The sequence below is a fragment of the Sciurus vulgaris genome (genome assembly GCF_902686455.1).
Source record: "Sciurus vulgaris genome assembly, chromosome: 9".
NCBI lineage: Eukaryota > Metazoa > Chordata > Mammalia > Rodentia > Sciuridae > Sciurus > Sciurus vulgaris.
Window position 1 is genome coordinate 52,234,682 of NC_136469.1, and position 13,828 is coordinate 52,248,509.

Sequence of the window (13,828 nt, forward strand, 5' to 3'; positions counted from 1 at the left end):
TTAAATAGGATGAATCCATGTGACCTGAGTCATTCCTGCTATACTTGTAAAGTATGGGATTATTTACTGTTTAGAGAACTGCACACAATTATTCCTGACTCTTTACTACTTTCAGGCCTCCATCTTTAGCAATCTCTCTTTTCCACTACAGGAGATGTCCACCTTCTTTTCTAGGAATTTGTGTACCTCAGGGGGAACTTGGAAATCTAATATTGTCCCCATGATACTTTTTTTTTCTTTCCTAATTATGTCTTTTCCTGTCATTTTAGAGAAAAAGTTGTTCTAGTTTTCTAACTCTCTCCATCTATGTCCTAAGTCTGTCTTACCATCCCAGGAGTTCTCATTTTTCCATAATTATTATACCTTTCTTTAGTGCTTCCAATATTGCTTTTTCACTACTGGATTAGTGTTCAAAGAAGCAGAAAAACTGGGATATAATTTTTATAGAGTTTTAACCTTATGCATCATGGGAACTGGGTAGGTTGAATAGTCTTGGAAGGCTGTTGTCTTGTTGTGTGAAGTGAGAGCTTGAAGTCCACAAGTTTGACAGTCGGAAAGGAAAGTTGGAAGTAAGTGGGGAAAGCAAGAACAAGCTGGCATCCAAGAGGAAGGCCCCCAAACTGCATGAGCTCTTGTTTGCCTCTAGTCTTGGTGTGGTTAGTATCCTGTAGAAGCCAGGGCCTCTCATCATACAGTTAATCAGTTCTTGGCCCAGATGTTAGAGAAGCTGAAGGAGCATCCCAGGGAAGGTAGAGCAGCTACAGGCCTGGCCTCTACCTCATCTTATCTGGTAAGTGACTACAAAATAGCTGCTGCTTTGCTCTCATTCCTTTGGTTCGTATCTCTGTGCCTTCCTCAATCCCAATAATTCTTAAATTTGGTCTTTTCATGATGTTCCATAGTTCTTGGAGATTCTGTTCATGATTTCTTAACATCTTCTCTGTTTGGGTGACTTTATTTTCAAGATTAAATATTTTGTCTTCATTGTCTGAGGTTCTGTCTTCCAAGTGGTCTAGTCTGTTGGTGATGCTTTCCATTGAATTTTTTATTTGGTTTATTGTCTCCTTCATTTCAAGGATTTCCGTTTTTTTTTTTTTTTTTTTTTTTTTTTTGAGAATCTCTATCTCTTTGTTGAAATGATCTTTTGCTTCCTGCAGGTGCTCTTTCAGCTTATTGGTATTACCATTCATTGCCTGCATTTGCTCTCTTATCTCATCCTTTGCTTCGTGAATCATCTTAATCATGTATAATCTGAAGTCCTTTTCTGACATTTCTTCTAACATACTGTCACTGGATTCTAAATCTAGATTTGTTTGGATCATTTTCTTCCCTTGTTTTTTCATGTTGTTCATGTATTTTCCCCTCTAGCGCTGCAGATCTGGGGTATTGCAGATTTCCCCCTGTAGGCTTATAGTGGCCCTATAGGTTTCCAAAACCCTTTCTTTAAGGGGAGATCAATATTAGCAGTGCCCAAGTCAGACACTATGCAAACCTAGACCAAATAGCCCTTATGGGGACAATGACATCATGTAAATAAGGGAGAAAGCAACTCTGAGGGAACAGGTAAACAGAAGGAAAAGAAAGCAAGAAACATAAAGAAATAAAAACTTAATTTTTTTTTTAAAAAAGGAGAAAAAAGAAAATCTACTGTATAATAGACATATACTAATGAAACCTCCCAGTGTTCAGTAGCCTGATGTATGAGAGGTACCTGACAATGAGCTTCAAGCCTCCAGCAGGCGTCTGGGGATGGGATTTGCCCCACCCGAAGATGGGAGCTACGGTTTCCAGGATTATCCAAGATGGCTGCTCTGGCTTCCAAATGTATTGGCAAATGGGGAGCTGCAGCTCAGGGGTGGATGTGGTCAGCTGGAGGTCCTGGAGACAGGATGCAGTTGGTCCGGCAGTGGTCCTGGAGGTCGGGTGTGTTTGGTGTGGTTGTGGGATCCAGGAGGCCAGGTGCAATCAGTTGGTCTGGGTTCCCAGTGATAGGGCACAGTCAGTTGGTCTGGGGGTCCTGGCGGCAGGGAGCAGTCATTTGATGTGAGGGCCCCAGAGGCAGGGAGTGATCGGTTGGGCTGAGGGATCCTGGAGACGGGACTCGGTCAGTCCGGCCAGGGGTCCTACAGGGCTGCCCTGTCTCAAAATGGCGGCAGCCACGTGTAATCAAACCTGCAGATACTGTAACAGTGAACTTCCAGGCAGCAGCAGGCAGCTGGTTCTCCACTGGCGGTCTGCAGTCAATCTGCTGGCAGCTGTCGGATGATCGGGAGGTGAACCTCGAGCGTTGGGTGATGAATAGGGGTAAGGCAGGCGATGGACAGGCGAGAGGCAGGCAAACGGCGGATGATAGGCGCCTGACAGTGAGCAATCTGCTCTCAGAAAAGGCGTCGATATGCTGGCAGATTGCAGGTGATCACAGCAGACAAATGGGATAAAGAGCAGGGGATCAATAAGCAGCAAAAACTGCCTCACCGAGAAACAGATATCCTCTGCTTGAATCCGGCGTTGCGGAGCAACAAGGAACGCAGCCTCCCTCTAGACCGCCATCTTGGATCCCTCCTGCTTTGCTCTCATTACCTGAATTTCCGGTAAGAATCTCTTTGTGGGTAGGCCCTTAACCAAATAAGCGCAGGAAAGGGAATTCTGGGAAATGTAGTTTCCTAGCAATATGATGTATTAAAAAGCCACCACAATTCACCCTCTATCAACTTGCACCTATATACACCTTCTGAAATCACATTTTAAACTCAATGTAAATGATAACACATTCATGCTTCTGCCTAATGTTAACAACTCTGGCAGGTACAACCAGTCACATGTGGCAACCATTTTCCAAGATCATTTGGAATTGAACTCTCCTATTTGGTCTGTGCAGCAAACACATGGTGGAAACAACCATGAAGAGAATGACATGATAGGAATGATCGTTGTGCATCTTTCAAGTCCTTGATGGCACTAATCTCTGCAATCGCTCCAGGAATTTGATATTGCTTTGGTTTACTATTTCAATAGGTATAGGTAAATCTAGTGACTTGTGCTTAATTATTTATTTATTTATTTTGCCATTATAAACTTTCTGTAGATCAAGAAATCAATGTGTGCATTCTGTAATTGCTGAATATGTCTATCCAAATTCTGTATTCTGTGTCTGGAAAAATAGCCACAGGGGGATTCAGGAACCCAGGATGCAATGAATTTGAGCTGGAATTTCATTAATCATCTGATCTTCACAGACCCTTCCTTTCACTGGTGGACCACAGGGATATTTGGAAATTAGGTCAGTTCAGAGACAATGATTACAATGTCTTGTAATCTCCTCAAATCTGAGTATTTCTCCTTCCCTGTGTAAAAAGTCACACTGGTAAATGGCTTCAGTTCTTTTTTGGGGAAAGTCTAGGAGGAAACTTAGTAGTATATATTTTCGGCAGTAGAGCAGGGTTGTTCCTCAGGGAGAACTGGCTCAACTCTGGAATTGATTGGTGGGCTCTTGGTTTTGGGGATTTAGGTAATTTAGGTCACTAAACCTAGAGCTTTCCTGCTTACATAGATCAAGTAAGATTTTAGCAGGTTGTCTTTATTTCATTTTTAGGTGAACCACGATTAACTAGCTAATGTAAAGTCAGACTGTACTGGTTACTGCTGTGGCTTCACTGTCCACTAGTTTAATTATACTCACTTTGCCTTTGGAAATTCAGAAGTTCCCTAGGCACTTACCAACCTGGAAATTCATTACTTTCATTGAATTTAGAGGTCTCAGTTTGATGGTAGTGGTAGTGTAATTTTTGATCTACAGGTCCAAAGAACCACTACAGGATACCAGCCTCAGCAATGGCAAGGCACTAAGTAACTCAGTGAGACCCTGTCTCTGAATAAAATACAGAATAGGGCTGGGGAAGTGGCTCAGTAGTTGAGTGTCCCTGAGTTCAATCCCCAGAACCTGCCCCCGTGAAAAACAAGAACAAGGCAGTACACCTGACCTTTCATTTCTCTCTAGCACGTCCTCCTCCTTCTTTTTCTCCTTTTCTTTATTCATTTTCTTTTTCTGTTACTGAAAGTCTTACTTTAACTATATTTCTTTTAACTCTGTAATTTGGCGTCAACTTTACTATTCATTGAAATATTTCTCTGGGAGTATTAGACTAATAATCTAAGTTTTGCCAAACCCTTTCTTCTTTGGCCTTTCTCCATATTTGACATTGTTGATTAAAGCTTTTACCTCTAATGGATTTCCTGAAATGATTTTTTGGTTTCTTAAGTCTTTGATCAACTCTTCATAGTTTCTTTTTCTCTTCTTCTAATTTTAACTGTTTTCTAAAACTGAATGTGAAGCCTAAACTTTCTTCTTACAACTTAGGAGCACATGTTTAATTCTCAAAAATTTCTTTATTATTCTTTATTACTGATCCCAAATCTACAACTTGAGTTTCATTCACTTATTTAACGTTCTATCACCATTGCATGTAACCAATACATAATTGTCATGATCCTCAGATCTAGTGGTTATTCCTCCCATTAAGAGGCAAGTTCCATAAATAAGGTTTTTGTTGATGGGATTTCCTTACAGCAGGTGCTCAAACATATTTGTTGCTCAATGCAATGTATGAACCCAACAAATATAGAAAGTAGCACATTATGTCTCCCAGTATTTGATATCAACTTTCTAAGTCTTTTCAATGCCACCCACATTTCCTGAGGCACACATGCTAACAAATGGAATCATTTTTAACATGCAAGGGAGAATTATCAATAGGTGGGAAAAAAAATACCTGGGTGGACTGCTTTATCTGTGTTTGGTGAAAAATACTAGAATTGTACTTTGGGTGGTTTTCCTTCTCCACTGGAGAAAGAATCATAATGTAGCCTTTTGTGGCAGGCATTGTGGTGTAGTAGTTGAGAGTATAGACTCTGAGAGTGTTTTAGTTCAAGACTCAAATCTGGCATTTGCTCGTGTAGTGATTTTGAGGAACATTATCAATTCTTTCAAGCCACAGTTTTCTTGTCTGTGAAATGGAGGTGACAGCAAAAGTACCTAACTCACAAATTTGCTGCAAAGATTAACACTTACAAAGCAGTTAGAATAATACCTGGTGAAAGGTATTATAAAAATGTTCTTATTATTATGTCAATTAAGGCATTCCTGGAAGTAAAATTAAAGTATTACTTTAGTGCACATTTTTGGCAGCACCCGCTTTAAATATTTTGGATATAATCAAATATTCTCACTGATTTGCCTGTCAGAATTTTTGAGTACTTACATACAAGGCAATGACAGTTAATTCCGCATATTTTATTAGTCTTCTGAGGGCTTTTCTAACTCAAACATTTTAATTTACTCATTAAAATTGTGCCTTCCCATTCTTTTTTGATTGTGATAAAAACATTAAACATGAGATCTACCCACTTAATAAATTTTAAGTATGTATCATTGTTGACTCTGGGTACAATGTTATGCAGAAGATCTTCCAATTCTTTAAACAGTTCTTTCATCAAAGAATATTTATGTATGTGCATATATATGTATATATAGATTACATATGTGTATGTGTGAATATGTATGTATGTGTGATATCCATTTATATATCTATCTAGAAAGTTTACTATTTATGACTTCTATTCAGACCTAATGCTGAATATAAATACAAATGAAATTCTATTTAGCTTAACTGAAATCATGTAGATTAAAAGTTTTCTATTTTAGATCTTTGCACACTTAACAATTTAAAGACAATACTCATAGTTTCAAAGAATAGAAGAAAGTTTTGGGTATTTCATAACAATTTTATATTTGCTCTTACTATAGAAACAACTTTTGTTTAGATCCTATACTACATTTAATTTCGTGTTTCTATATGTCAAATGAATGAAACTCAGAGTTCGATTAACAAAAGCATATAAATCATTTTGAACCTATTCATGGTGTTTTAAGGATTTCATGACACATGTCAACATATTTCTTCACTGAATAGCAGTCTATGATATTTATTCCATTGTTATATAAATCATGTGGTTGCTGGAGGATGCTGAATATATTTGTTTCATCCTTATTGGTGGTCAGTGAGGTCAAAACTGGTCCATTAATACAAGGAAACACATATGTAAGAAATTTTTGCTTGTTTTTCCTGATTTTAGTTTTACAACGACTAATTAGTTATTGCAGGATATGCATTTAGGGCAAATTACTGCCTCAGATTGTGGAAGAGCTAGGAAATTTGCCTGAGAACTAGTTGTGTAATCCCTCAGGAATGTTCTGCATTGGAATACTTTAGGAAGGAGTTGTTGCATCTCAAAATGTAGATTTTCTTATATAAGCCATAAACTCAGTGTTATCTCAAATCTCAATTCAGATAAACTATGGAAAAAGAATTAGAAGTGATTTAACTACATTTTGGTTGGTAGCACAGTCTCTTTTGAAAAGCCTGAGTGGGCAGTGTTTTGGAGAGGTCTGTCTAGCAGAAGATGATAGATTTGAATGTGAAACCATTCTTATTCATCACTAGTCACATGGCTTTGTGTTTTTTATATTTTACAAGATTTTTTCATTAATAAGAATATTGCATTCAACACAATGTACCAAGGTCTTGCTGTGTGTGCTCTATAAATGGTTACTTTTTTTCTGGGGTTACTGTGTCATTATTCTTAGGAGCTGGTGTGTTCTTTGGATATGACATGTTGTCCAATAAGACTAAAGTTGTTCTACACCTCCTTATATTTAATTCTGTGCCCTAGCACTCAACTATTTTTCTCTTCCCCTCTGCCGGTCATCTCTCTCCCTTTCAACCCAAAGGACTCTTAATTGTATTCTGTCCACTTAGCTTTCCTCAAGTTAGGATATTTCTTTTTTCATCCCCTAACACAAGAATAATATCTAGTCCAGCAAACATGTTCTGATTTTAATTCCTTGGGCTTCAGATGTGAAATGTTCTTTACTTTCAAGTATCCTCACACTTGGGCAAGGGAAAGGGTTTCTGTCAGAGGGATGGGAGGCTGTAAATCAATTGATAAGAAACTTATTTAACACAAAAACCACAGGAGACAATTATATTTTCTGAATCAGGGGGCGTGACGGATTGAGCCATGCTAAGATCTGGCTCTAACATGGAAGAGCCCACCTTTGCTTTATGTATAGCCGTACAGGTAAAAGGGGTGCTGGGAGGAACCTCTTCCATGAGAAACAGGATGGGGTGGAGTTAAGGAAGTCATTTGCTCTAGCGGGTCATCCCAGCAGGACCTGCAAATTCTGGTGGTGAGCCACCGCATGGAAACCACATACTCCAGGCAATTTGGAACAATCTCTCGGTGATTACCAGTTCCTGGGAGCCAGATTTCTGTGTCTGACAGCTCACCAAGCCTGGCTTTATTTACTGGCCATGGATGGCTTCCCACACTTTACCATCCTTAATGTTGATGCCTCTGCTACTCTTTCACTACTTTTCTTTTCCAATTCATTTGCCATTTCTCATTTTTCTTCAAGGCTTTATTTCCTAGGAAAGGCAGTTTTGCTCCGACATATCTAGAGTGGCCATTTCGTCCTGTTTTTCTTCCATCTTTCTTTTTTTTAAATAAGTCAGGATTGATCAGACTAAGGAATGAATATACTTGTATAGTTCTTTTGTACACATTTTGTCTAAAAGTGATAATAAAGTCTATACTATGTAAGTATTTGGATTAGTCCTAAAGTAACATAGTGAAAAGTTCCCTGGAGAAAGACTGCCATGATGGCATGTACAGCTAGGTGACAGAAGTCACATCCTCTTCTAACAGCAGATGGTGAGCTCCAAGAGGAAAACGGGCATGTCTAATTCATCTTTGTGTTTCATTCCAGTATCTAAGACAGAGCATTGTGCATTGTAGGCCTCTGGAAAATGGATAAATAAAAGTATATGGGGCATTAAGATGAACTGCCAAACTATTGTTACTAAGTAAAGAATAAACTAGATCGATTCAGCTATATTTTGACCAACGAAGAGTTGAATATCTTCTACATAGTATATATCCTTCTCATCCTCTAGTAAGTGGAAATATCTGAAACTTACAGATGGTTCATAGAGTTGTGCAATGAAGTAAATTTGTCATTAACTTAGAGTTAATATCCTGGATGCTAGATCAGGAAAATGGAGAACTATGTCTACAAATCAGACTAATTAGATCTGTCCTTGGCAATGTAAACATTAAAACTGGAAAATATTTGACCAACAGCAAAGAATGAGAGTTAGGTTGAATATCCTAGCCAGTATTTGATTTCTCTTGAAGTGGTTACTAATTTTAAATGATGAAGACCCTAAGACAGCTAGGAATAACTTTGAACTTAATTTTAAACCACCACATCATGAACCGTACTGCCAGCTATTGCAATGGAAACTTCTTTAACTTTTTTTTTCCTAGAAAGAATTTATTTATACAGGAAATCTTCCAACCATGGGAGATTATTTAGATAGGATTTGTAGAAATATACATAGCTATTGTTCAATCAATGAAGTTCCTAGTCTTGTTTTTTTTTTTTTTTTTTTGTGAATTGTCGACAATAGAATCTAGAAATTCATGTTTTCCTGGTTCTGAAATTGCCCAGAATACAAAATTCCCTAATTTAGTGAATTGAAGGAGGAAAATGCATGTTTTCATTCCCAGTGGACTTTAATGTGAATCCTAAATCAAGTTCAGCATAGAATTCTTAAGTATTATTTCATAGACTGTAGTTTACCCTTAAGTAAAATTGCTACATGTAGCAAAGTACAGAGATTTCTTACTAAGAAAAAGAGAAGAAAAGAGATATAGTGCCATTTCATTATATTAATGATGGTATATTATGAAAAATAATATGTTTTGAGGAAATGATAATCTATCAGCTCTTCAAATCTTGCTGTTAGGACTACTTTTCTAAGAAGCACTTTCTGTATACACAAGTATCTTCTTATATCTGATTAAACCAAAGCAGAGATGTTCTCTTTTCATATCTGAACATCTCTGAGTAAGAAAACACCATTATTAATATTCATGTGGAGCTGCATGAAAGTCTGAGGGAAATGAGAGAAAGAGAATGGAAATGAACCATGGTTTCCCAACCTCAAAGTCTCCTGAGCCTGAGGAGAAAAAGCAGAGGAGAGGGAGTCACAGCAGAGCAGCTGATTACAAGGGCTGGGATAGATCATTGTATAGGCAGGAAATGATGAAGCCTGGCTCGATCCCAACAGGGAAACAGAACAGGAGAAAACTAATGCTGGTGCTGATGCTGGAAAGAGGGGCAGAGAGCAGCTGGAAAGAAAGAAACAGACCCTCCCCCTCACTAGGAAGTTGCAGGCATATTTCATTTTAGCATTAGTTCCTGAAACATTGGTTATCATTACCATCAGATTATAAGCAATTCAGAAGTCAATCATTCAGAAGAGAAGGATGGAGGTATCTGATCCTTCAAAAGGAAAATTCATCTACCCAGGGAATCAGGGTAGATGTGTAAACAAATGTAGATCAACTACATGTGTTTTAATGAGTGAAGAAAATCACACAAGGAGGTTAAAACACAGCATTAACAAAAGAACCCAGAAAACAAACCCACATATTTTGAAAGGACTTCTGGATTTTCTGCTTAAGTAGGTAATTGATTTGTTTACTTTATACTTGTATTAATCATTAGGAGAAAATTGAATTGCAATACTGTATCCAGTGTCACCACATCCAGGAAAACTGGGTTAGATTACAGCAGAGCAGATGATGATATATACCATTTTATACTTATGTGTGGAAACAATAGGGAAGTGATTCACTCTGGGGAGCAGTGATGGTGAGCAGGCAGGTGAGTAGCTCTCGGATTTTTTTAACCTCAGCTTCAGTATGTTGAGAACGCTGCTTTTCAGGCTAGGCGCTCACTTACGTGAGTAGGTTCATTTTGTGACAATTCATGCTGCTCTGCCCTTGGCATGTCCACTTTTCTGTATGCATATTACCTTTTCATAAAATATTTTGAAACAAACAACTCTAGGGAGGAAAGAGTTGGGAATCAATGGCTTGGAAAAATGATCTAAAATATTTAAAATATCTGCAATAATTATATGGAATCTAGAAGTTATTCAGATCAACAACCTCTGGAGAGGAGGATGTTGCTTGTTCCTGGATTTCACCTGCACTGGGGAAGTAACCTGATGTTGGCACGTTTTTCTTTCTCTTCTTATTTTTTTTTAAAGATATGAGTTAATCCCAGTTAATCCAAAGTCAATGCCAAATTGGCTAAACATACCCTATGCTGTTTTAATAAATGTTCTTTCTGACAGCCTTTGAAAAATTGCTTTGGCTATATAAATAGTTCAGTCAAAACAATGGAACTAGTTTATGTTAAACTAGTTGCCTTTTGTTTGTGGTTTCAAAATGCTGCTGTACCTTAAGGGAATTTGAACTAATTGTGGATCAATAGGTTTTGCTATGCCAAAGTTATTATTTAACCAATCTTTATCTTTTCTCTCTAGTAATACAGAGATTGAGGGTTTGTTTCTCCTTTCCAAATTAATTGATGTAAGAAGGCAAGGTGAGGATGGCTTCAGTGTTATATTAGATGATGAAAAAGTATGCTTGCATTTGGAGCAGAGTGAGAGTTTGGGGTGGAAAGAAGAGCAGTGGTCCTCTTTCTTCCAGGGTATTTGCTCACTTTAAGGCCCCTCCATGCTTTGACTTTGTACAGGAAGACTGCAAGTTTGGAGGGACAGTTAAGCAAGACTGATGAGAGACGAGTAAAGTAATTCAGTAGATTTCAGTGGAGGGGCAAATATGCATCAGACAGCGTCCTGACCTCCATTTTCCTGGCTGAAATATATTAGTGTGGATTCTCTCCTCATTAAAATAATCTTGGATGGAAGGGAGAATGGATAGGTGGCCCCTCCCCATTATTAGTTGGAGAAGGAACAGTATCTAATGCTGTGCTATGAGAAAAAAAAAAAAAAAAAGAAGAAGAAGAAGGGGGACTCACTAACCTAGTATGTTGAATGAGCTTATGGCAAAATCCTGAAAGCAAGAGTAAGAACAAAAGATTTGTTTGAAATGAATTTTCCAAATGCCCGTTTGAAAATGAAAAAGTACTACTGTAAGCTTAAAACTCGTTTTACATTTTATCGATTCTCAATGCTCATTTTAATTCTCACCATTACTTTAATAATGCATGGTTCCAAAGTTTTCCCTCAAATTTTCCCTAGGACTAGAGAATAAATTGACACCAGCATGAAGCCAATATTTTGAATTACATACACTAGATTGAAGATGGTTCCATTAATTATTTTGAACCCATGTCAGGTAATGGAAAACAAACTTGCATCTTGGATTGCCTTCCAAAAATGAGATATAGAGTTAGTGATTCCAGTAATTCAGAACAGAATGGTGTAAGATTTTCCTTCTTGGTTATTATGGATCACTGTTGTGGTAGAATTGTGTATTTTAAAAATAATCCGGCTCAGCACAACGCTTGGACTCAGAGCAACCCACCAGAGCTCTGGGCAGCTGCCCAGAGGAGGAGGCTCAAGGCAAGTTGCTTGGATTCAGAGCGACCACATTGGAACACAGGGGGGCTGCCCAGAGGAGGAGGTGTTCAGCGAGTTTCTTGGACTCAGAGTGACTGCACTGGGGCTCTGGGCAGCTGCTGGGAGAAGGAGATGCACAGCAAGTTGCTTGGACTGGGAGCAATTGCACGGAACACCGAGTAGGTGCCCAGAGGAAGAGGTGCGAGGCGGGTCATTTGAATTCAGAGTGACCGCACTGGAGCTTGGGTGACTGCTTGGAGGAGAACCCGTGCAGCAAGTTGCTTGGACTCGGAGCGACTGCACCGAGGCTCCAGGTGGCAGCTCAGAGGAGGGGCTGCACAGCCAGGCGATTAGGAGCAGAGCAGGATCCCAGGACCTAAGCGGATTCTGGGTGGAAGAGCCGCACAAAGACAAGCTGAGGAGCAAAGTGAAGGTTCTAGGACTGTGGGCAGATTCTCTGAAGAGGGGCAGCCTAAGGAGACTCTTCCGCGAAGGGAGAGGCTCCCAGGCCCAGGAGGTGGGTCCCAGCCCCTAGGAACATTGCAGAGGAAGGTAGCCCAGACCAGGCGGTAGTTGTGGATTGAGGGGAACCTCTAGGAGGGGAACTGACCAGCGAGACCTCCCCACTGGGTGAGTCTTCCCTGCTGGGTGAGGTTTTCCCACAAGGACAGTAAAACCAGAGACACAGGCCCAAACAGGCCTTGCCTCAGCCTGCAGCCCAGTTACCCTTTGGATGACCATTGGTCAACAAGTGTAGGCACCTCTGCCCACTAGCAGGGAATATACCCCACCTGAAGCCCACCAACCCGAAAGAGGCATCCTCCTCCTGGAGCATCGCATTATCAACTTCCTCCAAGACTTCAGGCTACTGAAGTCTAAGAGGGGATATACTAGAAATCTTCAGGGACACTATAAGTCAATAGAGGAAATCTGCAATATCTTAGCAGTCCACTGATACCTGAACAATATGAGAGAACAAGGGAAGAAAATGCCCCAAACAAATCTAGATGTTACATCAATAAAAACCAATGACAGCATGGCAGAAGAAATGACAGAAAGGGAGTTCAGAATGTACATAATTAAAATGATCAGGGAAGCAAACAAGGAGAAGAAAGAGCAAATGCAGGCATTGAATGATGAGATGAAAGGACAAATGCAGGCATTGAATGATCACACCAATCGACAGTTAAAAGAGCAAATACAGGAAGCAAAAGATCATTTCAATAAAGAGTTAGAAATATTGAAAAAAAAAAAACCAAACAGAAATCCTTGAAATGAAGGAAACAATAAACCAAGTTAAAAACTCCATAGAAAGCATAACCAATAGGATAGAACACCTGGAAGACAGAACCTCAGATACTGAAGACAAAATATTTCATCTTGAAAACAAAGTTGAACAAATAGAGAAGATGGTAAGACATCATGAACAGAATCTACAAGAATTATGGGATATCATGAAAAGGCCAAATTTAAGAATTATTGGGATTGAGGAAGACTTAGAGAAACAAACCAAAGGAATGAATAATCTATTCAATGAAATAATATCAGAAAATTTCCCAAATCTGAAGAATGAAATGGAAAATCAAATGCAAGAGGCTTAGAGGACTCCAAATACATAAAATTACAACAGACCCAAATCAAGGCACATTATGATGAAAATACCTAACATACAAATTAAAGACAGAATTTTAAAGGCTGTGAGAGAAAAGAATCAAATTACATTCAGGGGAAACCAATAAGAATATCAGCAGATTTTTCAATTCAGAACTTAAAAGCTAAAAGGGCCTGGAACAACATTTTTCAAGACCCAAAAGAAAATGGATGCCAACCAAGTATCTTAAACCCAGCAAAACTTGCATTTCGATTTGACGATGAAATAAAATCCTTCTATGATAAACAAAACCTAAAAGAATTTACAAAAAGAAAGCCAGCATTACAGAACATTCTCAGCAAAATATTCCATGAGGAAGAGATGAAAAAAAAAATGCAAATCAGCAAAGGGAGGAACTGTCCTAAAGGAATTGTCAAATTAAGGAGAAAACAAGTTGTGTCAAAAAAAAAAAAATGAGCCAAATGACTGGGAATACAAATCATATTTCAATAAAAACCCTGAAGGTTAATGGCCTGAATTCATCAATCAAAAGACATAGACTGGCAGATTGGATTAAAAAGAAAGATCCAACAATATGTTGCCTGCAAGAGACTCACCTCATAGAAAGAGATACATATAGACTAAAGGTGAAAGGATGGGGAAAAACATACTATGCACATGGACTCAGCAAAAAAGCTGGAGTATCCATCCTCATTTCAGATAATGTGGACTTCAAGCC